At 55.3% G+C, this 25,547-nt stretch overlaps 1 protein-coding gene and 1 long non-coding RNA gene across 5 annotated transcripts in view; both read right to left on the minus strand.

Moving 5' to 3' along the window:
- Positions 1-25,547, minus strand: part of LOC118178121 (opioid-binding protein/cell adhesion molecule homolog) — a 287,839-nt gene that overhangs the window by 226,349 nt on the left and 35,943 nt on the right. The window lies entirely within an intron of this gene.
- Positions 10,885-25,178, minus strand: LOC118178123. The gene is made up of 3 exons (XR_004756078.1): positions 25,168-25,178; positions 12,481-12,577; positions 10,885-10,983 (listed from the first exon to the last, which is right to left on the minus strand). It is a non-coding gene; the product is annotated as an uncharacterized LOC118178123 (long non-coding RNA).

A 25,547-nucleotide genomic window follows, 5' to 3' on the forward strand; every position in this document is an offset into this window, starting at 1 on the left:
TTTTGTTCTAAATATTTTCCATGCTTATAATTTGCTATTATTTGGCCCCTGCTTGGACAGAAAAGGCATTTTCACAGCATGGGAGCCTCTCTTTGAAGGGAGGGTATTATATTTTAATGCCAATTACGACAGAAGTAAGAATCAGACATCCCTGCAACTCCTCAGAGCTCCTGCATAGCAAATAGCTTATCTGGGGAGGGGATGTGTGTTTTGTTCCCGTACATTATATTTATGCAGATAGTTTATTGACTCCAATTTAGTTGAAATATATAATAAACATGTGTATCAAGCACTAAACACTTGTGACAAAGATCAGCTCTAATCCCCCAGGTGCAGCGCTGGAGCTGTTGAGAGAAGTGCGGTGTGACTGCTCTGCGGATACACAACGTGCCGGGGACGCGGGAGGCTACCGCACGTTAGGCACAACGCAGAAATCCCCGGAGAGCTGGGAAGCTGCTGGGTGCCCCTGGGTGTGCACGAAGGTTTCTCCTATGATCAGCATCAGGTCACCAAGAATGCCCCCAAGTTACCCAAGGCATGGACGTGACACCCTAACCCCACACCAGCCCTGGCGCAAGGCTGGGTAGCCCAAGCTCCGTGACTCGGTTTCCCCAGGCTGAAAAAAAGGGAGATGCTGAAAGCTCCCGGTGGGAGGAAATCAAGAGGGAAGTGTTTACAGAATGCACCTGAGGTTATAGGAGACAGGCAGCCCAATTAACATCTGCGTCACCGTCACAGCCCCGTTAACGTGGGTTATGTTACGTGGTTCTGTGCAGCAGCAAGGTGAGCCTAAAACGGCAGCACCCATCCACCCCGCTCAGGAAAGGCTGCAAGACTCATTTTTGTAAGCACAGGGGAAAAAAAAACAGAACTATCAGACTTCTTTCCCTAGAAACCAAGGGTTTGGTGACCCCAAAGCGCTTCCTGCGTTGAACCCACTCGATCGTTTCAAGGAAGGGGAAGAAAAGAACAACTTGAGAAAATGCTGAAGCATGAAAACACGCGGAGCGTCGAGTTCAAAGGCCTGCCTCAGAGTTTCCTTCTGTTTTATTTCAACCCTTTGGGAACGTATTTAAATGGAGGAAATCAAAACAAACCAGTGGGGCTTTCTGCAGGAGGGGCCGAGCTGTGTGTGTCTTTTCCTACCTTTTTCTTTCAAAAGGAACTTTTCCATCCAGCAAACAAGCGGGAGAAAAATAAAAGCGATGCTCACCAAGCTCTGCTCGATGCACAGAAAAATGATAATAAATAAATAAGAGGAGAAGGAGCGCGTCGATCCGTGCATGTCACGAGAGCCCGGCGGTGATGAGCCGAGGGGGGTGCAGGACAAACCAAGCACCGCGGAGCGGGGCAGGGAGCAGGACCTGGCACCGGGTCTGCAGTGCCCAAGAACTGGGAAGGGCTGGGAAGGCCAGCGCAGCAGCTGCAACGAACTCATTCATGTCACACCCCGAACACGGAGGCTTGGAGAGAGGGGAAAAGGGCAGAGGCTGCGGAGCACGAGGTCAGGAACACTTTTCCTTTAGCTGAATTTAATGCTGATTTGATATTATTCAAGTGGATGCCTTATAAAAAATTCTCTTAAGTATCCCGAGGATAATTAGATCGCCTGCAGCCACGCGCAGCAGACTTGCACAGTCCCAGACCAAGGCTGGTGCCCACACCAGCCCAAGAACATCCCACAGCGATGTGGGTGCCAGCCTCCAAAGTGCCCCCAGCTCACGGAGGCGAAGGTAAACCCAAAGGTTTGGGCACCGAAGGGACCCTACAGTGTCCAAGGAGCCTTCTAAAGCATTAAGAAGCCTGACGGCACACAGGAGCTAAGCCACTTGAAAAGCAGGTGGGAACGGACCGAGCTAAGAGCATCTACGCCGTCTCCTTGTGGCCAAGCCCAACCCTGGAGCACCTTCTCTCCCCACGCAGGCCACAGCTCACCGCCAGTTTTCGGCACCCGCTGCCACAGCCGGCGGGCACGCGAAGCGCAGATGCCAGGCACGGCTCGGAAGCTGGCTCCTCCGTTATCGTTTCGGGGCATCAGATGCCACTAATTGATACACGGTAATGCTCTCATTTACTCAGCAGCAAGCTGAAGCGTTGATAATTGATGGATTGGTTTGCCTTTGATGATTTGCAAAATTAAAAGCCCCAACCCTGCAAGATGCTGAGAACCCCCCCTGACAGCCCACAAACTCTCGAGCCTCCCCAGGAGGCAGGAAAGGCACTCAGGACCAGGCAGGATTGGACTTTAATTCAACAGCCCCCGTGACCGTGTGCATCTGTACCTATTAATACGGATGTAATTGTGGGTTTATATTTTATCATCAGCAGCTGAAATGAAATTAGAAGGAAGGAGTTCTCCTGGCCCTCCAGAAGCTGGCTACACCTCCAGCCCCCGAGGGCTTTTATTTATCGGGGAGGGCAAATAGCGAGCACCAGTTTCAGCAAGACCTCTCTCCCTCTCTGCTCTTTTTGATAAAAGGGTTTGCTGCAGAAACCACAAAGCCGAGGGGACAGCAGCCCGTGCAAAGCCCTCCTCTCTCACCCCGTTTCGTTACCCTTTTTGGAAAGGAAAGGCTTTATTCCAGCTCAGCATCCCTCGGAGGCAGCTTGGAGCACACGAAGCGAAGCACACACAAGGCTGTCTCACAAGCCCAGACGCGGAGCATTTCTCTTCCAGGACGTTCAGCAAGCTGAACATTTAGTTACAGCGACGGGGACAGTATCTGGCCAAGCTGACATTAACTGAGACAGGATTTCTCCGAAGATTTTTACAGATTTCTGACTCAGCTCTGCCCCGACGCTGCCCACACGCCAGCCCCGCAGATGTGCGGGGTCAGGCAGACGTATGCTTGAAGGATGACAGTTGCATGGCTCCTCAGACTCGCGCTGTCAGTCCATCCAGACCCCCTCTCAATATATTACTGCTTCTCCTGCAACGACTCCCCCATTTGCAAGCGATGATTAGCGCTCTAATCTTGGCGTAATTACTCCTGCCTCTCAATTAAAAAAAAGAAAGGACAAAGCGGGAGAGCAGCGAGCAGTCGCTATCCCGCCGTCACGCCACGCTTTGGGAGCCGGCTGCCTACAGGACGAGCCCAGTGACAGCCCAAGCGCTCGTGAGCGATGTCCCGAGGAGCCACCTGCACGCGTCCACCTCATCGTGGTCCACAGGCTCGCGGCACCGCGGCTCAGCGGGTTTTGGGATGCGGCAAGGTCATTGCCGGCGAGGTTGTGCCGCTCACGTCCCAGCATTTGTTCTAGCTCGTTTCTATCTAGGTTCTTCTCTGAGTGCCATTCCATTATGGAAATGTAAGCCTCCTGCGTTCCGGGCAAAGCAGACAGATCGCCAGCCAGGATGCCTGCCAGGACCGCGGGCTGGCTGCACCTCCTGAGCAGCTTTAATTATCTCTCCCTCTTCCTAACGGGGGGAGGTCGGAGCTCAGGTGAGTGCTCCTTGCTCTCCTCTATTTGATTCAATTCTACGGCTCATGAAATATGCTCCTGCTTCATTCGAAGGACAAATGAAATGAAACAGCCTCTTGGAAGGAGACAAATGGAGGATATGGGCGAAGACATCATTCAAGGGACTTTGGTGGAGTCAGGTGGTGATTCTGAAAGGTACCCAAGGAATTAATCCAGCAAGGAAAGGAACAGGGGAATAAGTCAATTAACTGACCGAAGCACACACGGACTGCGAGGCTGCTGAATAAAGTGTCCCAGAGAGGCTGGAAGGCAGTCTGGGGCAGAGGGAGCACCACGTTTTCAAGAAAGGGGCTGAAAGGTGGATTTGTCGTGAATCCAGCAGGGATGAGTGGCCCTACGGTGACGGTGGCACTACGGCCACTAGCCCAGCAGCAACTGCAAAGGCTTACGTCTTCAGGGCCGTGCAGGGAGCTGCTGCAGGGTTACAGCGACCTCCGTGAAAAGACAGCTGGGCGCCCAGCAGCACGGGCGCTGCAAGGCTGAGGGGAAGCCAAACAAAATTTGGCAGAGAGGTGAGGGAACAGGTGGAGTACCTTCAGGGCAGACGCTGTGAGCAGCCATCACCCACGTTAGTCTTCCATAAGGGTTAAGGGAAGGCCACCATCAAGGAGCCATCGGCAACTGGGGGCCAGCGTTGGCCAACTCAAGTCCCCGGGGAGCCCTGGAGGCACTGGACTCTCCCTGGGGCCAGAAGTGGGCCACAAAGGGCTCACCTCCAACAGCAGCGGCTCTCACCAGAGATGTTAGCGAAGACCACTTTAACTCCCCTCCGTTTGTTCTTCGAGGTTACCCACGGCCCCAGCAGGGGCTGCAGAGGACGTCTATCTGAAGCTCCGACTAAAGCCGGAGGTAATTAAATACAAGGGGCCTCCCATTGTCAGCGTTGTGGCTCTGTTTTGGCAGCCAGCTCCAGCAGAGCAGAAGAGGGAAGATTTGATTTTAATCACACAGATTTCAGGTTTTATTTTGCTCATTAAAATTTCTGATAAGGATTTAGGCTGACATTATGCAGTATTTTGGAAGAGGATATGTGGCAGTGGGGGGGATGGCGAGGACTGCATTTCCTCGTGATGAGATCTCTCTGCCTCCCCACGACAGACGCAAGGATAGGAGCAGGTGTTACTTCAAAGGGAAAAGATTTGTGGGAAGCAGGGGGCAGGAGGGAATCGTCCACACCAAATCGAGGATCTAAGCACCTCGGATTATGGAGAAAAAAGGTCCCAAGCCTGAGATGAGGTAAGGGGAGGAAGGGCCCTGCCCCATTTCAGAGCCACTTCCCAGAAGTCACGGATCAGACGCTCTCAAAATACATTTTTAGGCCCCGTAAAGAGGGAGGTGGAAGTTTTACCCACGCAGGGTCGGCTGCAAACAGGATGATGGCATCCGATCACGAGGACACGACCAAAGCGACCTGAGACGCTCCGTCCTCCGAGCTCCAGCCCTTTGCAAAGCAAGCAGCATCCAACAAGTACAGGGGGCAGAAAACCTCCTTTTCCCACTTCCACCCCCTCCCAGAAACAGGAGACGTGGGGCAAAGTCATCCCGCCTTCTTTCCAGAGGTGCATTTCCCCTTGATTACACACCTTAACCACCCAGGGTCAGAATTTCATCGGGCACGGCCTCCCACCCGCAGCAGCAGCACCTCCGCTCCTCGCCACCTGCTCATGCCCAGCAGCCGCTTGGCTTCTTGATTAGAAACCGGCAAATTCGGGCAATTTGCCTCCTATTTCTTCAGCACCTTTATAGGAATACTACTCTAACACCTACTAAGCATTATTCATACGGAACAAGATGTCTGCGGCACGAAAATCACCTGAGCGAGAGGATGAATTAGCAAATGGCCAAGCGTTTGGATTTGTACTCATAAACTTGGAAGCGTTTTGAAGCAGGATGGATTTCTGTGTCCCCAGAGGATGTGTTCTTCTCTCAAAAAGCCTCAAGCCAAGCAAGTTCCATAACGTGATTTGTGCAGAATGGGAAATGAGCTTGGAACCACGCTCCCCTGTTTGCTCTCAGCCTGTGCGCCCCCGATCTAGAGGCCAGGTGGGGGATTTTGGAAAGAGCAGAAACCTGAGCAATATATTAAAATGAAACCTGAGAAATACGGAGTAAAAGCCACCGAATCAAGGGCAGCCAGGACTACAATGCAGAGCGACAAAGGCAACAGGTATTCAGCCAAACCTTTCAAGCGTATCTGAAGGGCTGGTGCCAGCAGAGGATCACCGAGGTTCCCGGTGCCTCTACACCAGCACCCAGAGCAACAAGCCGCCACTGCCGGAGGGATTTCACAGGCATGGCAGTGCCAAGAGCCAAGTGCAAGTGCCAAGTGTCCCCGCTTCCACCTCCCCTCGGTCCCGACCGCGCCACGGCTGTGTGCAAGGCACCGCAATTATCACGCTCGAAAGAGGAAGAAAGTAATGCAAGGGGAATCACTCGTGTATTTTTAACTGCAGTGGGAGCATCCTGAGTGCAGCTCGCTCTCGGGGGGCCAGCAGAAAACCCACCCCGGGCGGCGCGATGGGAGCAGCTCGGCAGAAGGCACGAGCTGTAACGCACGACTGCCCGGCACCGCGCGGGTCCTTGCTCTGCGCCGCCACTGCTGGCAGCCGCCCTGCAGCCTCCCAGGAAAATAAAGCAGGGTAAGGCCTGGGGTGAGAGCCCAGCTCCCCACGACATGGCACAGCCAGGGGACACGGCCACGAGCGAGCAATGTCCTGAGCAGGCTGCCGGTGTCACCGCGGGGCCACCACCCCTGCAGTAAGGGCACCTCCTCGCAGGTGTTGCGACTCATCTATTAGATCTCTCCTCTCCTCTCTCCCCCACTGTCTTTGTATATATATATATATATAATTTTTCAGCCATAGGGAAAAGAAAGAAAAGGAAATCTCTCCCCCACAATAGCATGTCAGGCTCCTATCATTTTCAAACCCTCCTCTCCCCTCCCTTTCCACTCTCCTTACTTAGCGGAGAATTTTCCTTCATTAAAATTAAGCCTCATTTCAGGCTCATCTTCTTTTCTCTCTCTCCTTTTCTCCAAATTGAATGGAACGTGATCTCCATCAACCTGGCCTCCCCGTCCCTCCCCTCCCTCCTCCTCTCGCTTTCATACCCAAACCTTCCTCACCACGATGAAATTACCGTACCAGCCGTCCTCCCTCTCCTCTCGCCACTCCTCTGCGGGCAAATCAGCCCCATCGAAGACGACTTTCTTTCTTCCAGGAGCCTGCACGAGTTTCTCTCCCCTCTCCCCCCACACCTACCGCTTTCAGCTCATTCTCTTTAATTGGGAGGTATTTTCTCCCACATAATGGGACGAGACCTTCTCCCCTCCCGATTTCCTCACCGCCGTTTCCACCCGGTTTATTTTTACCTGGTTTACTACAGCCTGCTTTCTCCCCTGCAAGCCAGCCGGAGCAGATCTGGGGGACCACTTCCATCAGCCTACGCCCTGCTAGAGCGTCCCGATACCAGGCGAGCCCTTGTGCCCCACGGGAGGAAAGGAACCCGGCGTTATTAATGGGGTTTTCTTCCCCCCGCCCCCAGCGAACGCATGGCACCGCTGGGCATTTCCCAACTGCCTTCAGAGACAGCCTAGGGACGACCGCGAGGTTTCCAGATCCCAGCAAGAAAACAGAGGTTACAGGACAGCCCCCGGCACCCTGGGTGCATTTACAAGCTGATCTGTCATCAGGAATAACCCCCCGATGCCCAACACAAGACACTCCCCAAAGACTCGGATGCTCAGTGGGAACGGCCCCGTCCCGTTTGCTTTCCTCTTCTCCCTCCCTCTCCCCAGCACCATATTCTCACCTCCGCTCAAGCTTTCCTCCACCAAAAACATATTAACATTCTCTGATGCTCAAGGCCAGCCAGCTCGTTAGCTCTGCTACACCTGGATCAGGATCTGGAGACAAATTGCTGCTTCATTATAGGAGCTGAGGCTCTAATCCATTTTTTTCAGGCTGTTTAACTTGTAAGGACAACAGATGGATACAGGGCTGCATAATGCAGGCTCCTTAAGATCCATCACACAGTCTTGGAAGTGCAAAAACACAAGGCTGAGGAACGTGAAACCAGAGCGGATCTCACAGCGGTCACCTTAAATTAGGCACAAGGAGAAAATGTGCCAAGACTACACAACCGGACCAAAACCGCCAACTTGTTTTGCTGAAGATTAGAGGAAAAACAAACTTTCTTCCTTCGACAACCCACAGCCGGCTATGACGTATTTGCTTCTCTCCCTCTCTACCGAAAAAGAACAAGCAAAAAGCCCAGTAAAAGAAATTAGTTAAGAAATTCCACTTTATTTTAGTTACAAAGGGGCAGCGGTACAAAAGCCGTGCTCCTTGAGGCCACAGCCTGAAAATCGTTGGGCTTTGCTTTCTGATTTCTCACAAACCCAACTGAAAGCCCTGACCTACGGAAAAACTTTCAGCAAATACGTTCATTTTGCTCAAAAAGACTTTCTGACAGCGGCAGAAAGAAACACAACATAAAAAACCTATTCTAGCTTAGAAAACATCCGGCGCCTTCTTCCTTTCAGCACGCGCCTCAGACAGGCGCTGAACCCAATCAGCTGAGATTTCAGGAAGTCGGGAAGGCTCCCAGCTCCCTGATCCTGTTAAAAGCAAAACCTTGGGAAGGCTCCGAGCGAGCAACGTGCCCGCTGCCCCTGCCAGGAAGCTGCTGGCTTTCATGTGCCGTGAGCTCCTGAGACGTGCAGGTGAACCTCCTGGTGCTTTGGTCCGCCAGCAGCGCGCTGAGCTGGTGCCTGATGCTCGCTGATGGTGACACGGTGACACTGTCACACGGCCAGGTGGGTGCTCTCACCCTACCCGCACCCTGCGGTGTCGCACGTTCCTCCCTGCCAAAGCAGAGCCCAGCACGACGGGCGGCACAGGCTGCAAAGAGGTGCGATGTAGGCTGCCTGAATTTCTGAACCACCGGCATCGAGAGGCTTTTTCGCTCCTCCATCAGTTTAACTGCTACCTACCGGCATCAGAAGGTGACTACCGACAACCTAGGAGCGCTCATTTTCCCCCTCTGAACACAGTTGTTTAGATGACAAGCCCGGGAATGCTGCAATTCCTCAGGTCTTCAAACGCTTAATTCACCTCGGAGGTGACACCCGAGGCTTTACCTGGGCACCTCCCGCTCCTCCCGGAGGAGCCTGGGCTCCGAGCAAGTCCTGGGGCTCCTCAAGCACCTGCCCGGGGGCGATGCCCACGCATCCTTTTGCTGGAGGGAGATTTGCACCCTCTCCTGTGCTGCCCCAGGAGCACGGGGTGCCAGCGAGCTTCGGGTGGGATGATGTTCGTACAGGGAGGGACAAGCGGCTTTTCCAAAGCCAGCACGGCCCCACCTTTGCAGAGCAAACCCTGGAAACCTTCCCCGACGTGCTCGCTGCTGCTTTGGGGATTTGCCCAGACAATGGCAGGACGCAGCTCCCACTCTGCCTACCCAGGGGCAGGCAGATGAATAAGGCACAAGGCCGGCTATTTACCACGCACAACAAAGCCTCGGGGCTGCCGGCACGCACGCTCGCTCGGCATTTGTTCACGTTTCCCATTTCTTGGACTCTCTCCTGGTCCCTCTCGCAGCTTGGAGGCAATAACTTGCCTTCTTATCTGACCCAGAAGGACAGCCAGCTGTCAGCACACAAACATGGCCTTTGTTTATCCTTAAATGAAAGCTCAGTTAATTAAAACCAGAAATCACTTTCCCTTATCTGCAGCCTCTGGCCTGTGTGCGGCGGGCAGGAGGCTTCCCAGTGCGCTCGGCCCCGGGGCCGCAGACAAGGGCCCCGACACGCCGTGCCGATAACCCTGCCGCTGCCTGGAGCATCCTCCTTGGGGCTGGGGAGCTGGGAACGTGCAGGGCAGCCAGGAGCTGCTTGGTGGGATAGCACCGACACTGCCTTCCCCTCAGCTGCAGAACCAAACACTTCTGCTTCTTGGCTTGTGTGAAGTGGTCTCGGAGCTCTGGCTTGGGATGCTGAAGAGGGGAGCGCTCCCCGTGGTTCTGCAGGGCTGGCACCAGGGTATCCTCCCCAGCCCACGAGCTGCATCGCCTTGCACCCACACCAGACGCAGCATCCCAACAAGCCCCGGACAGGAAGGGAACCGCATCAAACCTTTCCCACACCTGCACCCTGCAGCTTGGAGGCCAGGCGACCACAGCACTCCGATCCCACATCCCACCCCGCAGCCTGCCACGGGCTTCGCTCGGCCCCAAAGAGCTCGCCCTCACCTTCCGACAGCCGCCCCTCGCCGAGCTGGCTACAGCCCCGGCACGCAGCGAGAGCCCCCCGGCAGGGGGGAGCCGCTGCCACGGCGGCTCGGCGCGCGCTGGAAGCCCTCGCCAGCAGCAATCATGGTGATGCGAGGCAACAGCTTGATAGAGTGCCTGTTCTGCATGCTGAAAATTGAAAGTGATCGACTTCCACCTTGCGCGGGAGGCAGAGAAAATCACATTCAACTCATTGAGAGGCTTCAACAGCAGAAAGATTGATCAACTTGATGAGAAGTGACTCTCTCGCGCTCTCTGCCATCCTCTCGCCCCCCCTCTCTCCTGTTGATACCAGTTTCGGTGCAAACAAGGCAGGCGAGGAGCAGGAGAGGAGCCCACTTGCGCGAGTGGGGCTGCAGCGCCCCGAGGTGATGCTGCGGGCACCCAGCCCCGTGCCTGGGGACAGGGCTGTCCCCGGCTGGCTGGGAGCATCTTCCAGAGGTCAGCCCTGAGTCTTGGCACTGGGCAGGGCGCCGGGCAGGGCAGCGACAGCTCCCAGACAACTCAAAGCCGTGGTCCAGGAGGGTCTCCACAGGAGAGCAGTGCATCCCACAGGGTGCCCAGACGGTCCCAAGGCAGGCATGCCCTAAAGCAGCAGCTTCTGCCCTCCCCAGGGCAGCGTTACCCCCGTGCCATTGCACAGCAGCCTGCCTGTGGCGCCTCAACACTCCCAAAGCAGCAGACGAGGGTTTTATCCATCCCAGGGGCAGCTCCTTACCAAGCGGGGGGGGAAATGGTTCGGTAACAGCATGTCAAAGCTACGCTGAAGGGCAAAGCGCGCTTGGTGACCAACACGAACGCACCCGGGTGTCAGAGAAGGGGCAGCAATGGGCTGCATCTCGCTGGGGAGACGGGGAGGGTGCGGGGGGGGGGACCAGCCTCACCTCCCTCTGCCTCCCGTGGACTCGCTGCCCCCACACAAGCCGCCCCCTCCCTTCCCTGTCGCCGTGCCCGGCACTCGTCACTTTGCCATTTACACGTGTCACACCAAAAATCTTTCTCATTAAGTGGAAATTGAATTTCGTTAATTAAAGCAAAAGAAATCAATTAACCTTATCAGCAAACAGGAGCCATTTGAAATGGAATAAGGCAAAGGCTTCTCTCTCCTGCTTACCCCAAAGCCTTCCCTGGATGCTCAGAGCCGTGCCGTGGGCTGCGCATCAGCAGCGGATCGTGCGCGCCAGCGGGGGGACTGCAGAAGGTGGGGAACTGCTGACGAGCAGAGTCGGAGAGGAAAGGGATTTCAAAGCAATTAACACCCCCAAGATTTACCATCAGGTTGACAAGCTCTCAGAGTAGCCATCACTCAAACATAAGGATTCAATTAACTTTTTTTCCCTCTCCCCCCCCAACTCCCCCGGTAGCTTTGCACCAAGCAGCAGAATGACTCCGGTGAGAGTGGAAGATTTAAAATCAGGCAGAACAGGGTTATTTTAAAGGAGATAAAAGCATCGTTTCTGTGTCCTCCCCCCCCCAAGCCGCCAACGTTTGTTTTTTCTTCCTTTGCTGTATGCCTCGTTGGAACAGCTGAAGCAATGCAGCTGTCTTCCAGCTACCCCTGGATACTTTTATGGACTCATTTTCTTTTAAATCCTGCAGAGCCCTACCCTCAGAAGTGAGGAGGCAGGAGGGGGGGGGCTGGCAGGCTGCGATGCTTGCTCCATGACCGTTGCTGGAGCAGCTCTGGCACGGGAATCAGCACTGGTCCGCACCGCCACCTGTCCCCAGGAGAAGTGGCAGTGGTGCGGGACTGGGGACGCGGGATGCACCCCCTCAACGCGACCAGGACCAGAAACCAACACATCGCGGGGGGGGGGTTCGGAGTGGGCCAGGCTTTAACTCCCAGCTCCCTGTCCAAGGGGACCTCTGCAAGGGCCCCCGTGGGAACCAGGGGAGCTCCTCGCTGCTTCCCACCAGCAGGGACGCTCCGTGGAGGAGCTGCCAACCTCCCGGTCACACTGCTGAAGGCAACCTGCAGATGAAGCAGGGGGCTCTTCCACCCCAGGCAGACCATCGCAGCTCTTCGCAGCTTCAGCTTGTCCCTGGGGGCAGATGCCTCTGCCCAGCTGTGCTCTGGCCAATCTTCCCTACCTCCAAGAGCCTATGCTGAAGGAGTCCTTTAATATCTCGGTCTCTCTATGCAATAAAAACATCACAATAATAATAGCTCCTGCTGAGCACCCTTAATCTGTGGAGATCCAGGCACTTTAAGAAAGGAGCAAAGCAATTACATCGAGGGGACAGAGGAGAAAAGAAGCCGGACGCTGGGATTTGCACAAGGAAATCAGCAACCTGAGCAGCATACACCCCGATTGCTCAAACCTTGCCCCAGAACTGAGCTGCAGCCACGCTTACAGCCCAAAAAGTGCCAGGCTGCAGGGTCAGAGCAGTGCCCAGGGTGGATTTTAAGAGCAGGAAGAGGTTTTCATGCTGCTCTCAGGACCTCATCCGCTACCCCCTTCTTTTCAGGGAGGAAAAGGAGGCAGACGTGAGCCCCAGCCTCACCCCCCAAGTGTGGGGGGCCTCCACCAACCCAGCCTCCTCCTGGCACCATCCTGCCACCGAGGGAAGGCGCCCCGAGGGTGCTCAGCCCAAAGAAACCTTTCAGTTACTCACAACCCCCATCGCCGTCCCCCCACCCCCAGTCCATTTGCAGACAACCCTGCTAACTCAGGCCCCAGCTTTCTAAATAAACTGTCTGAGCCCTACCTCGTGCTGCGCAAGCACAGAGGCTTCTTTGTCCTCCCACAGTGCCAGCTGGGTGCAGAGACCCTCCGTCGGAGCCAAGGAGCTGGGCGGCCCCAAACTGTCCCCAGCCTGCCACCCTGTAGGCTCACCCCCCGACTCCAGCCCTGCTCCTCCCTGCCCCCCTGAAACAGCACCCAGCAGCCGTGAGCGACTAATGGAGACACGCAGCTGGGTGAATTAATGCACATGCGAGGAGGATCTGGCCAGCGTTTAGCGGGCACGCACGCTTCCTGGCTTCCCTCCTGCAGGTGGGCAAAAACCGCTTTTGTCCTACCTGGTGCTCAGGCAAGGACCACAGCCCCTGCCCTACAGCCGCTGGTTTTGAGAGCAGAGCCCTGAAAAGCTCTGCTCAGCCATGGATGGGGTGAATTTCACCCAAGCCCAAGGATGGAAGGAGGAGACGGAGACCTCCTGCGGTGCTTCAGCTTCCTCCACGCACTGGGACGTTCGGACGGGCCACGCGAGATGCTCCTCGTGGGGCAGCAGGAGTAGGGAAGCCCAGGGGGCTGGGAACTGGAGAGGATTTCCTCCAGGCATCTCATCGGTATGAGGAACGCCACTCTGGGTGCAGGGCTAAAATAGCTTGTGTTTTCGGCAGCGCAGACAAAAGTAGGGAAGAAAAGATGGAAATATCTTCGGAATGTGCCCAGCCGTCTTTTGTGCAAGCACATTAGAATACAATACAAATGTGACTAAAAAAGACTCAACAGAATAAATACTGCACTTATAATAGGCCTCAGAGAGAGAAAGAGATTTAATGGCAACATATTAAATGTAAATCAACACAAAAGGTAACTGGGAAGGGAAGAGATATACCAGCTTAGGGATTATAGCACAAAGCTGTAATATTTACTCACGAGATTAAGGCACTTATAGGAAATGAAAAATTGTCCTTTTGTAATAATTCAATCCCTCGCCTTTATCCAGGAGGATTGGCCATATCAAGCTATTTTAGAGATGCAGACATGAATTCACACCTATTATGAGCAGAGGGACGTGGACCTGGCGTCTGCATCTGCCATGGCTCTTCTGCAGGAACTCAACGCTTCGCAGGGGAAACTCATCCAAAAGCAGCCAGGCTGCGGCGCTGCCAGCAGGCACCACACAGCCGGGCTGACACCCACCAGAACCAAGCCACAATGATCACGGATTCAGCCCAGACGGCTTGGAGACGACCACGGACACCTGGGGGGATCCTTTGCTCACCGCAACCCCCGACCACCCGACAGATGCTGGGGCCCATGGACCTGCTGGTGTCTGTGTGCCTGGCTGCCCTACTGGGCAACTGGGGCAGAAAAAGCCGAGGGCTAAGCATGGCACTGCTCCCCACAGCCCTGTGGGGTCAGTAAACGCCCCCTCCCCAGTTCCCACCCCCCAGCTCAGCTCCTTCCCTACAGCGTTGGGACTATTAGCCAAAGCACGGGCAAGGAATGCCACGTTATCACCCTGCTTCACTTATCTCCCAGTTTACTCTCTTTTTTTGAAGGCAAAAAATATTTTTTAAAAACTCAATTTGCTTTCCAGGTGCCGGGCAGAGCGGGCAGGCACTAAAGAAGAGAGCCTTGTGATTTCTCAACCGCAAACCTTTTCCGAAGCCAGCTACCTCCGCCGCTTGTGTGGCCCCAATCAGCGAAGCATCTTTAGCGCCTCCCAAGCTTTAATAGATTTGTCCTCTGCAAACCCGTTGGCGAGGGAGGGAAGCGTGATTATCTCCTTTAACCAGGCAGGGAATGACTGCTGGAAGCAGCGTGCCCACGGCGGGGTCTGGCTGCGCTGCGGAGCTGCCCACCGAAACCCAAATCTCAGCGGGGCGCCGCCAGCAGGGCTGGGGTGTCCAGGAGAGACTGGGGAGGACTTGGTGCTGCCAACCCTAGAGGCTGAACTAGCTAGTTCAGAGTATGAATATGTCAAAAAATAACTAAAAATTGCCTGAATTCAAACAAAAAGTCCTCACCTCGCCATGAAGCCAGGAACCAGGGGAATGGGAAAGGCAGACCTGCCCAGCGCACGTCTCCTAGGAGTGCTGGAGAGCCTACCCAGCACGGCACCGCTGCTGCCTCAGAAATCCATCCCTTTCTCCACATGCTTTCACTTCTAACCAGCTGCTGCTGGAGCCACGTCTACCAGCACCAACGCGCTGCTGCCACGCGGGAAGGGGAGCGACACCAGAGGGGTACGGGGAGCACCGGGAGCGCTGCGGGCGCAGCGGCGTGCACCAACAGCAGCTCCCAGCTGAAAAGCCCCGGGGTCGATCCGGCTCAGCACCAACCCTTCACCACCACGGCCTCGTCAGATGCCAGGTCTCCGGGTGTCCCCCGCGGCACAGCCCCTCACGCAGCGCCGAAGTGGTTAACGGCATTTCAAGCCCGCGGGGAAGCTGACAGACACAGTCCCACTCTGCTCTTTATTTAATAATAATTATCCGGATAGTAAACCCGACCCTGCTGTTTTGCTCACTTAAATTTTTTTGTTTCCCCAGCTCTGGCAGTGTCACTTCTCCCGAGGCAGCCTCCCCCACTTCACGGAGTTAAATTGCATTCTGATTCTATTAAATGGTACTAAATGTCTTCGAAATCAAAGAGCAAATATAATTTAAGTGCCATTTGGGTCTTCCCACAGGTTCTCAGCTGTTCGCTCAGCAACCAACCTGTAGCAAGCCGCCTGGTGACAGGGGTATGCTTTAAAAGGAAGCACGCAGCCGGGATACACAATGCAATTCCCTTCCACAACGGCCTTTATGCAAGCTCACAATGCGCCACGCTCACGGCTTAAAACAATAAGGCTGCTATAATAAGAAGAGAGGAGGAGGGGAGGCCGGCAACCAGCGCAGCCGGGGCAGGAGGGCTGCTGCTGGCACGGCATCAGGACGGGGTGCAAGGCCGTGTGTGGGGCACGAAGGGGAAAATGGGAAAGGGGCACATCTCGCCTGGTTTTGGCTCAGCACGATGCCCAGCCCAGCCCAGCCAAAGCTCCAGGAGCCTGCAGACCTCAGAGCATCCCACGTGCAGAAAAATGCTTCCCTGTTTTTACAGCCAGCCTGGCAGGGGGAAAGGTCTCAGCAGGCTGGAGAAGTCCCGAGGAGATCCCAGGAGCATGGGTGTGGGGAAGAGGAGGCAGAAGCGAAGAAGGAACTGTAAGCAGAAAGTGAAGATGATAAACCTTAATGTGCCCGGAATGTCTTGCAATTTCAAGGCTGCTTTTTAAGGGTGGAGCTCAGTAGTCACAAAAAGCACTTAATTAAGGTTTTCAGGAACACCCGTTGACATGATGTCTATTCTGAGCGACCAACAGAGGTATGTTTCAAGAAGAAGGCTCCTTGAAGGCAGCCAGCCCTGGGTACCAAAGCAGAAAAGTCTTTGCCCAGGCGATGTCTTGGCACGGAGCATCACCCTGCTGCCTCCAGCCGAGCCCGAGCTCACCTACAAACGAGCAAAGCTGCAGCCAGCGTGGCCCTGCGGAGCGGCCAGGCAGCCTGCCAGCCCCAAAGCTGCTCCTTAGCTCCCGCGGAGAGGAGCAGCAGCCCTGGGTGGAGAGCTGGCACCGGCACAGAGGGCAGGACCGAATCGAAATCAGCACGGCCCTGCCAGGCAGAGGGAAGGAAAGGGCAAAAAATGTGGACGGCCTTTCCCTGGTATAAGGAACAACAAAAAAAAACAGCCCCTCTGTGCTCCATCAGTGCCCCTCCACCCAAAACCAGGGGCACGGCTGCAAACATAAGGGAGAGCAGGGCTAAAAAGGCGGCTGTGTTAATACGGAGCACGGCTCAGGTGGCAGCAACAACAGCCACGGGGAGGCAAAGCTCATCTGCAGTCGTCCAGGCAGGGCCAGAGCTGCGGCAGCACTGGCTCTTCAGCTTCCTCAGCCTGCAGCCACAAATAGTTCAAGCCCTTGCTCTCCCCGTGCTGGTGGAAGTGACTAATTGTATTTTGAGAGAGGAGCAAATCATCTCTCGAATCATCTGCACCGATTCCAATAATAGCTGCTCTTCCTCCAACGATCCTCCGTGCAGCATTAGAGCTGCCTAAGCCTCATTAGGCAGCAAGCGCTGCGCAAAGACCCGGCCAGGTCGGAGTCCAAGGTCACGTCCCGCCACGCCACAAAATCCCTCCTCGAGCCACCGAAACGCGGCACCGTCCCCAAAGCCACCCCGAGCTGCGGGCAAACAGCCTGCACTTGCTGCAAGGAAAGCGCTCGCAGGGGGAAGGCAGCAGGCAAACATCTTGGCAAGTCCAACAGCATTTTGTGCGTGCAGGCTCCCCAAAACCCACTCAGTGCTGCTGGAGAGGCAGCTCCGATGTACAGCTCCGGGCACTCAGGTACATTTCTGAGGTGGCTCTAAGGACACGGCATCAGCTGGTGCTCACCCCCCGAGAGCTTTCTGGGGTTAGGGCAGAGCCAGGGAGTGAGCATCCCAGTTTGGGGGTGCAGAAAAGGAGGCTGCCTCTCCCCAAAAGGCCCAGCAAGGCAGCCAGCACCCAGACAGCAACGGAAGTGCCTCAAGGACAGCACTTCCCAATCCTCCGTGGTTTTTCCAAGCCTTTATCCCCCGGTTGGAGACATTCAGGTGCTGCTGGTGGGCTCGAAAATGAGGCAGAGGTTTGTAAGGAAAGCAAAGGGTCAGCAGCCACGGGCATGCTCCTGAGCCTGCCCCATCACAGGGGAGCAGCCCAGCACCCCGGGGATGCCGCTCCGAGGAACAGCACTGGGACAACCTTTAGGTACAGGCACCGCAGGCTTCTGCCAGGTGTCATCATCCCTGACCTCCCCAGTGCACGTCCCAGCCACGGGAGGAATTGCAAACCCGTTTCAAGTCTCTGCCTCTCCCTGCAGCGAAAGCAGCCGAGGGTTTTTAAACATTCAACACCACCCGGTCAGCGCGGGCTGCGCCGCAGAGCCGCTCACATCAAAAGATCCTCAGCTCAGAAGATTGAAACGCTCCCGAGATGGGGAACAGAGCTTCCCACCGCTGGGTGGCTGGCCTGGTTTCTGGGTCGGGAGCTGGCAAAACACCCCGTCTGTCACAGCAGGCTCCACGGCAGTGCCCAGCCATCAGCCGTCCCCTCCTGGATGGCGTCGCAGCGTCACACAAATCGCCCGCAGGGACACATCACACCCTGCTGGAGGGGTGCGATGCATCGCCATGGGGGAGGAGGTGTTTCCAGGAGCAGAAATGGGAACGCTGCAGAAGGACGCCCCGAATCACACGCGTGGGGCAAACAGGGATGTCCCCAGGTAGGGCAGGACTCGGCACTGATGGCAGCACCCTCAGTCCCTCTCCACGCACGGACACGGTTGCAGGGCAGCCACGAGGTCCCTGCATGGTGCAACCCTATGAAAAATCATGCTGCCTCCAAATCACGCCTCGGTTTCCTCCCTGGCAATCCGCAAGCCTGCGTTCCTCGCCTGGACTGGCAAGCTGGCACTTTCTTTCCGCCGGCGCCGACCGCACGTTTGGGGAGCGGCGTTAAAAATACCCGCGACGCCTGCGCCCCCACCACCAAGCCTCCCACGGGCACGCTTTCAGCTGCGCCCCCTTCGCTCTGCCTGCTGCGGGGAGGCTGTCGCAATGCAGGCAGCCGCCCTGCTGCATTCCCATCTGATTTGCACGGAGAGGTGGGCACCAGATGGAAGGAAGGAGCTCTTCGGCTCTTTCTCCGTTTTTAACCCCACCACGAGCGGTTGGGGAGCTGTCGTTGAGGGAGAAGGCGGCGCTTGCAAGAAACCCACCTTTAAGGGGTCCTTGTGCAACGTGGAGGGATCTCTAAAAGGCAAAACAGAGGGGATGGTCAGCGGGACTGTGTCCGTAGGCTGGATCCAACAGCTCAACGGTATGGAGAAAGAGGGCTTGGAAGAATTTAGAGGAATCTCTCACCATCTTGGGGATGATTCATCTGTTCTCAGAAATCTAATGTCGTCGTTCCCATACCCTGTATCAAATGCTTCTGCTGTGCTGAGGCCAAGCCATCGTCTCCATTCACCAAGGGCAAGACAATTCCTTGGGACTTGCTTCACATTTTGGTGTAGGAGCTCAAAGAGAGCTCTCAGTTGGCCCCTCCATTCAGGTTGTGTTCAAATGGGAACAAGATTCCCTTCTACACCCCCAGCAGGAGTCTCCTCACCCAGCTTTTGCCTTCCAAACGTTAGGTGCCAAGTCAAGGAAAGGCCCCAGGTCTCCTCTACTGCCCCCAGAGATGCAAGAAGCGAGCAGTAACTCCTGGGCCATCCACGGCTCTCTGGGGACTGTGAAGGAACCCAGGCACGCACGGACTGGACCTCCAGGCCAACACAAAGCTAAACCCAGGTCTCTAAGCCCCGTGTTTGCAAAGCGGTCCTCCTAAACGGTGCGTGTGGGGCTGGCACGATGACACCTGCCTGCGTTTGCAAGCAACAGTTCATGAGGCAGGGGAGAAAAAAACAGTTTGCCTCGGCTAAAGCCTGCTGAGTTGCAGCAGATGGCTTGCTGCAGGAGCGGGGAAGGAGGAGAGAGAGCTCTGCGCAGTTACGAAAGGTTGCCTCCTCTTCGTAGTCTGCTTCTTCCCCACCTCCTTCCCCACACTCCTCCTCTCCGACGGAGAGGGATGCGGGAAATATGCCGGTGAAATCCCACACAAGGCGCTACTTGACTGACTTCTCCAAGTTGCTTCGCTCCTCTCCAATTTACCCTAACTTTGCAAGCGAGCCGCGGCCCGCTGAGAGCGAGCGTGGCCAGCGTTCAGCCTTCACATCACGTCCTCCTCGCCTTCTGCCTCTCCGACCACACGCAGCTCGGCCAGGGCTCGCCAGGCTCCGCGAGGAGACCCCGCGGCGCTGAGCAGCGCAAGGTGAAACCAAGGGGCTGCAGAGCAGCGTGGATCAAACCCAACCGAAATATTTGCACAGAGCTCCGTGAAGTGAAACCGCCAAGCTTCTCACGGCTTTAATTACGACTGGCAGCCTTCCACGGTGTTAATAAAACCCGTGTTTCTACGGCACCCTTCGTCCCACAGGTTCTTCGAGTCAAAGCCTTTGCAGACCTCGCGGGCGCACCAACACCGAGGGCGCTGGGGTGCAGCCACCTGCAGCGAGCATCGCTCCAGCCCTTATGGCAGCAAGTGAAGGTATCCGGATCCGATCCGATCGTGCATCACTGGGGTGCACGAGGGGAACGGCTCCGCTATCGACAGGCTGATATAAGCAGCCCCAAGCCTCCTGTGTCCAGCTAAAGGCTGAAGGTACTGGCTGTAATTGGAAGAAGACGAGCAGCACCCTCCAAATCTCAGCTCCTGACTTGGGTTTTTCTACTGGTTCTTTCTCCTCCTATTTATTTCTATGTAAATGCATGCTGCACGTCAGTTTTTCTGTTTTCAAGTCCCTGAGATTTCTCCCTTTTGGGGAGAAATCTGCTGTCTGCGCCATCCCTGGCCCTTCCTCTGCGCTGCCCTGCCTGCTGACGGAAAGGGGCAGCAACGTGGGGCTCGATGCTCCGCAGCACCGCCTGCCTTGCCATCCGCCGAAGCTCTTTCCATTCACAACGTGCTACAAAGGAGGACCGTGAAAAAATATAAGCAAGCCACCCCCACTCCCACCCATATGTGCCTTTTCTCAAGGTCACCTGCAGGCAGTTGACATGTTTTCTCCAGTCGGCTCGCTGGCAGCCAAAGCCTTGTTGAAACGACAGAGCAGCCTTTCCAGGAAGGAAACAATTTCCTCGATGGCAAAGGAACAGAATTATCCATTTGGAAAAACGGCGCCTCGTCAAGCTGACACGTACAACAAAGGCAGCCTTCCTCCGAGACTGACAGAGGCACAGCAGGCGAGATGAGCGGAATCCCACAAAACATCATTTGGAGGTATAAAATATTCACCATAAATTGCGGTGCCGCTCGGGACCTGGAATTCAAAGCGCCGAGAAGAAAGCGGAGCCTCTGCAATGACATTCAGCTCCCGAGCTCAACTTTCTCCCCAGGCCCCGAGGAGGGATGGAGGCCAGCCGCAACGCTCCGGCAGCGATGGTCTGCCTCCCGTCCTGTGCTTTCAATCAGCATCTCCCCCGGTATTTTAATGAGGAGATTAATATCTCTAACCCCCTTTTAATAGGCAGAGAGAAAGGAAAGGTTTCGGAGAGAACAGCTGCCTCGCAAGCCCAACTTCAGGCGATGCTTCCAACAGATAAGGACAAAGCATCACATGGGGAGGAGGAAGATTGCCTCCAAGTCCCAAAGGAACGGAGCAAGGGAACATCCCCTTATTTATCAGTGGGAATATTGCCATTTCTTTCACTCAGGATGAGGAAGTTGCTGTAACCAGGAGTGTCTGCTACCAGGGACAGAGCCAGCTCCCTGCACCCCGAGCCAAAGGTCAGCCCAGCACAGGTGGAGGTAGCAGCATCCCACTCATCCATCAGCAACCTTTCCACTCGGTACGTGCAGTGCCCTGCACGAGCAACGAGGAGGAATCTCCACCCGCCTCTCAGCGCACACATCTCTCAGCCGCTTTCTCTTTTGCTTTTCTTTTCCTCCTACCAGATGTTCGATTTCCTGCAGAAGGTGAACGCTTCCCATGGAAATGTCACCCAAGTGTCCATCAGAAAAAACCCGCTCCCCTGCAAAATTTCCCAACTCTAATAAGTAACAATAACACTTGGATGTGAACCGCCCCTGGCTTGGTTTTGTTGTTTGCAAACCCTGCTGGAGGCTTTGCCCACCTGTAGTTATTATTTCATTGCTTTGTTCCCGGCTGTCAAACTTCATCTCTTTTTTTAACCTTAACACCATATGCTTCCTAATGAAAAACGTCTCCATATTCACACCTGAAATTAGAGTCTTGTGTGAGTTCTCTTTCGCAGAGCCCTCATGGAATTTCACTCAAAGGCTCAAGGAAAAAGAAAAGCCAGGAGAGGCCTTAAAGAGCAGAGAGAAGACCTTACTCCTCTCATCTCCCTGCGCCTGTTCGGTAGAAGCCTCCGTTCCCGGCTCCCTTTGCCAGAGGTCCAGGGTTAGCTGCATGTAAAATGCAAATCCCAACACGGGGAGAAGGAAAGGGCTTGGGCATCACACACCACGGTCACGAGAGCCGCCTGTGCTTTGATGGGGGGGGACGGGTTGGCAAGGGCACGCTTCTGAGCCGAGGAACTCTTCAGCTGTAAATAAAAAAGTGCCCAAGAGCCTCTTAATCTTGCCTCCTTTTGGAGGTGACCTTGCTGTTTGAGGCAGTGCCCCGATGATATTTGATTCACTGACTCCTCTCACGTCTTCCTGAAGGGCTCAGAAGCAGGTATCTGCGGGCAGCCTCGGCGGAGTCTCCCCAGAGACTCCTCGGTGGTGGGCACCACACGCAGCAGCTCTGCAAAAAGCCCCCAGAGCCCCTCTGGGCCAAACCCACACGGGTTTTGGGGGGGGGGGGGGAGGTTATCGTGGACAGGGCAATGCCCCAGCGTGCTGCGACCCCGCTCTGCAGCACACGCTGCCCTCAACACCACGGAGGGTCAGCATCAGTGAAGTGGGATTTCAAAAGCTCCCCAAGAAACGGGGCGTGCTCTCGCGGGGGCACTGCAGACAACGCATCGCCTGCAGGCAGGGCTTCAAACCAAACTTGCCTTGGCGGTGAGAGCCGTGCTGCGCTGTGCCGTGAGTCATCTCGTCGGCCGCTGCTCCTGCCAGCGCTGCTTCAGAGGCCAGGCTGATGGGGCTGTCAGCACGGCTTCCTCTTCACTCCAAGCAGCCACTTAATGAGCCAGCGCCTTGCGTGTTTAATTAAACTGTGCTTTTCACATTTGTCATCCTCGAGTCTCGGGAAACTGAGCAGAGCTGGAAAGGTGCTGGCATGAAACCTGCAGACACGGAGGTGCCAGCAGTGCCCCAGGGCACAGCGCACCCAGCCCATTCGCATCGCTTCACCCTGACCCCACAAACGCTTTACAAAGTGCAGGGGGAGCCAGAGCACCCCCTGTCCCATGCCAACAGCAGGGCCAGCGCTTGCCCCTACTCTGCAACGTGCCCAGGTGGGAACGCATGAGCCCAAGGCTTTGCAGAGAGCATCATCAGGGCAACCAGGGCTGCCTCCTCCCATTTCCCTAAAACCTGCAGGCAGTAACGAGGAAGAGATGCCGAGGAGGAAGAAAAGCAGAGAGAAGCAACAGTTCTGATGGAAAACAGAAAAGGGAGCTGCAGCAGAGGAATTGCGAGAGGTAAGCGGGTGCTGGATGAAGTCCTGCGAAAAACATCCCTGTTTTGACAAGGAAGATGCGCAAGGTGGGAAGCTGTTATGTTTTTCTCACACATGGCTGCAGAGTGCCGAGCCGAGAGTCGCAGGGCCCGAAGCAGAGGCCAGCAGTGCCCGCAGCGATCCCCACAGCCCCCGCGGGGTGCTCGGACCCTGCCTTCCCCCCACGTCTCCACTGGCCCCCGGCGGCTTCTGGCAAAAATCACCGCCACGACGTCAAGGGTGCAGAAAGAACAGGTTGAAAATGCATTTTGTTTGTGTGTGGGAAGCAAGACTGGGGAAAAGAAAAGATTTATTTCAGACATTATGAGATGTTTTGAGCCCTTTTTCCCCTCCTCCATCCATTTAGCAGCAATCAGGCGTTTTCCTTCCCAGCTTATCCTTTGACAAAATGAGCTGCGTTACCTGGGGAGTCAGATTTTTTTTTGCCTCCCCCACAATACCTGGAAGCGTGAAGCTTGTTGGGGGATACCCAGCACCTCTCCAAGAAGAGCGGGGCACCCTCGGCTTCCTTGCACGGCTCCCCGGCCCTGCAGCCAGCGGCAAGATTGCTCTCCCATCACAGCGAGGGATGGAGCAGGAATAAATATATAAATAAATGAAAGAAGAGAAAATCACGTTTTTTGTGTTTTTTTTTCCCTTCAACCTTCCCCACCAGCTGCTGGTTATTTACCATTATCTCTCCTCGCAGCGCTGGCGGTGGAGCCGGACTCCCCGCCGGAGGCTGCCAGCAGCCCAACCTTACCGAGCAGCGCAGGGCTCGCTGCAAAACCAGGCAGCAGCCAGCCCCAGGACGCTGCCCCATGCCCCAGATGGAGGAAGGAAGCAGCCTCCAGCAACAAAAAGGTGGGGAGGGAGGAAAACCAGAGCCTTGCAAGGCGCTACAGGCTTGGGGTTGTGCTCAGCACACCGAGGGGTGGATTCTTGTGGCCCCCGACACCTGCTGGGGGTGGCAGAGCTGCTTCTGTGCTGCCGGCTGTGCAGGGATGAGCGCTCGCCATCTGCCCCAACGGTGGTGCTGCGTGTGCCGGCCAGCTCCTAGCTATTATTTGCCCAAGCTGGTATTTGTTTGACCACAGCAGGGAAGGGGCACGCACGCAGCATCTTGTGTTTTACGAGGATATATCGCCCTTGGTAAGAGCTGTAACTAGCTGTACCACCAGCCATGGATGAAGGAATGCTGGAAGCGACCTGCTGCACCGCATCCCACAATTAATCTGTGACTTCCCAGTTAACCCGCAGCAGCAGGACAACACGCTCCATCATTAACCCTAAGTTCCGAGGATATTTCCAAAGCCAAAAATGTGCTGAGAAACGGAGAGAAATGAGAGAAAGCCGGATGGGTCCCCCGACAAGAACGTGCCCGTTGCTTCCACCCATCTATGCCGAAGGAAAGCGACGCCGTTCCACACAAATAAATTAGACCGGGAGCAGCACGCGCCCCCAGAGCTGCGAGTGTGGGCTTTGCAAAAGCAAATCCACCGAAAGAGTGAAGGGCAAGCAGAGAGGGGGGCTGCTGTTGAGGTCTGCCTTGGCTTGGGCTCCTGTTTTTCAAGAAATCTCTGCCCCCAGATTCGGACAGCGCTCCTCCTCCCGGCTGTCTCGGGCAGATCGATGCTCCGCCACCCTTCCCACCCATCCCCACAACACAGAGGGCTCCAGGGGGAGCTGCGGGTGTCTTTCCAGATTTATGGCCCTTTTATTTATTTCTATTGATTTTTAAAAGCACTTTTTTTTTTAAAAAAAAAAAAAAAAAAAAAAAGGCACGATGACTCTCCTGCTACCCGGAGGCCTGGCAGGGATCAGTGCTCAGGGCGTCTGCAAGTGCTCCGTGCACCTGGGGACCCCCAAGCACTGTGCAGGCACCCAAATTCAGGTGATCCCATCCCTCCCAAACCCAAGCAAACCCCAACTTCCCATAGCCAGCACCACGGGACAGCACCGTCCCCTTCCCACAGGGTCCTGCAGCCAGCTGCTTCTGCCCAAGCTCCTGCCTTTCCCTGGGGCTCCCCAAACCCTCTCCCCTGCCCAGTCTCAGCTTAAAGCTCACAGCCTGCGTCAGCCCAGCTGTGGCTCCGGGTACGTTATTGCAATGATTAATTACTCCATCTTCAGAAATTGGGCTCCACTTCTACTATAAATGAGTCCAGCTTCACCTTCCAGCTCTGGCTCCTTGCGCACTCTTTTCTGCTAGATTAAAGACCTGTCGATTTGCAGCAGCCTCTTCCCCACGGAGAAATACGCAGACCACAACCAAATCACCCCTTAAATAAGTAGAGCACAACCAAATCACCCCTTACCCTCCCTTTCAGAAGCTCACCAGGCAGAGTCACTTCCCTCGCCCTCCAAGACAAGACTGACATGCCTCAATTTACCCCCACAATTTAATTTTTCCGTGCATTTTTTCCCCCATTCTCCTTCCAAAATGCTCTCGTGTATGAGCAGCACACGTCCCCCTCGTACACGCACTGCCACCTCCGAACACTCGCTATTCCTCACATGCTCCCAGAGATGCTTCTTGCCCAAAGCAGTTAATATTTATACTGAGAGCAACACCGGCTGCGAGAGAATCAGGATTATTATTCCTGTTGTATAGATGAAGGAACTGAAGCACGGAGACGGAGCGATTTGCCTAAGGTCAGGCGGAGTTTGAGGAGCTGTCTGTGCCTACCCATGCCAAGAGTTATTTAGCGATACGAGTATCAATAGATGGCAACGAAGGACACGGTTTAGTTCCTGGATCTGGTCTGCTGACACTCCACGCAGCAATCCAGCCCTCATTTCCCTGACAACAGGACCTACCCGCACCCGTACACAAGCTCCCCAGG

The sequence above is a fragment of the Oxyura jamaicensis genome, chromosome 24 (genome assembly GCF_011077185.1).
Source record: "Oxyura jamaicensis isolate SHBP4307 breed ruddy duck chromosome 24, BPBGC_Ojam_1.0, whole genome shotgun sequence".
Lineage (NCBI taxonomy): Eukaryota > Metazoa > Chordata > Aves > Anseriformes > Anatidae > Oxyura > Oxyura jamaicensis.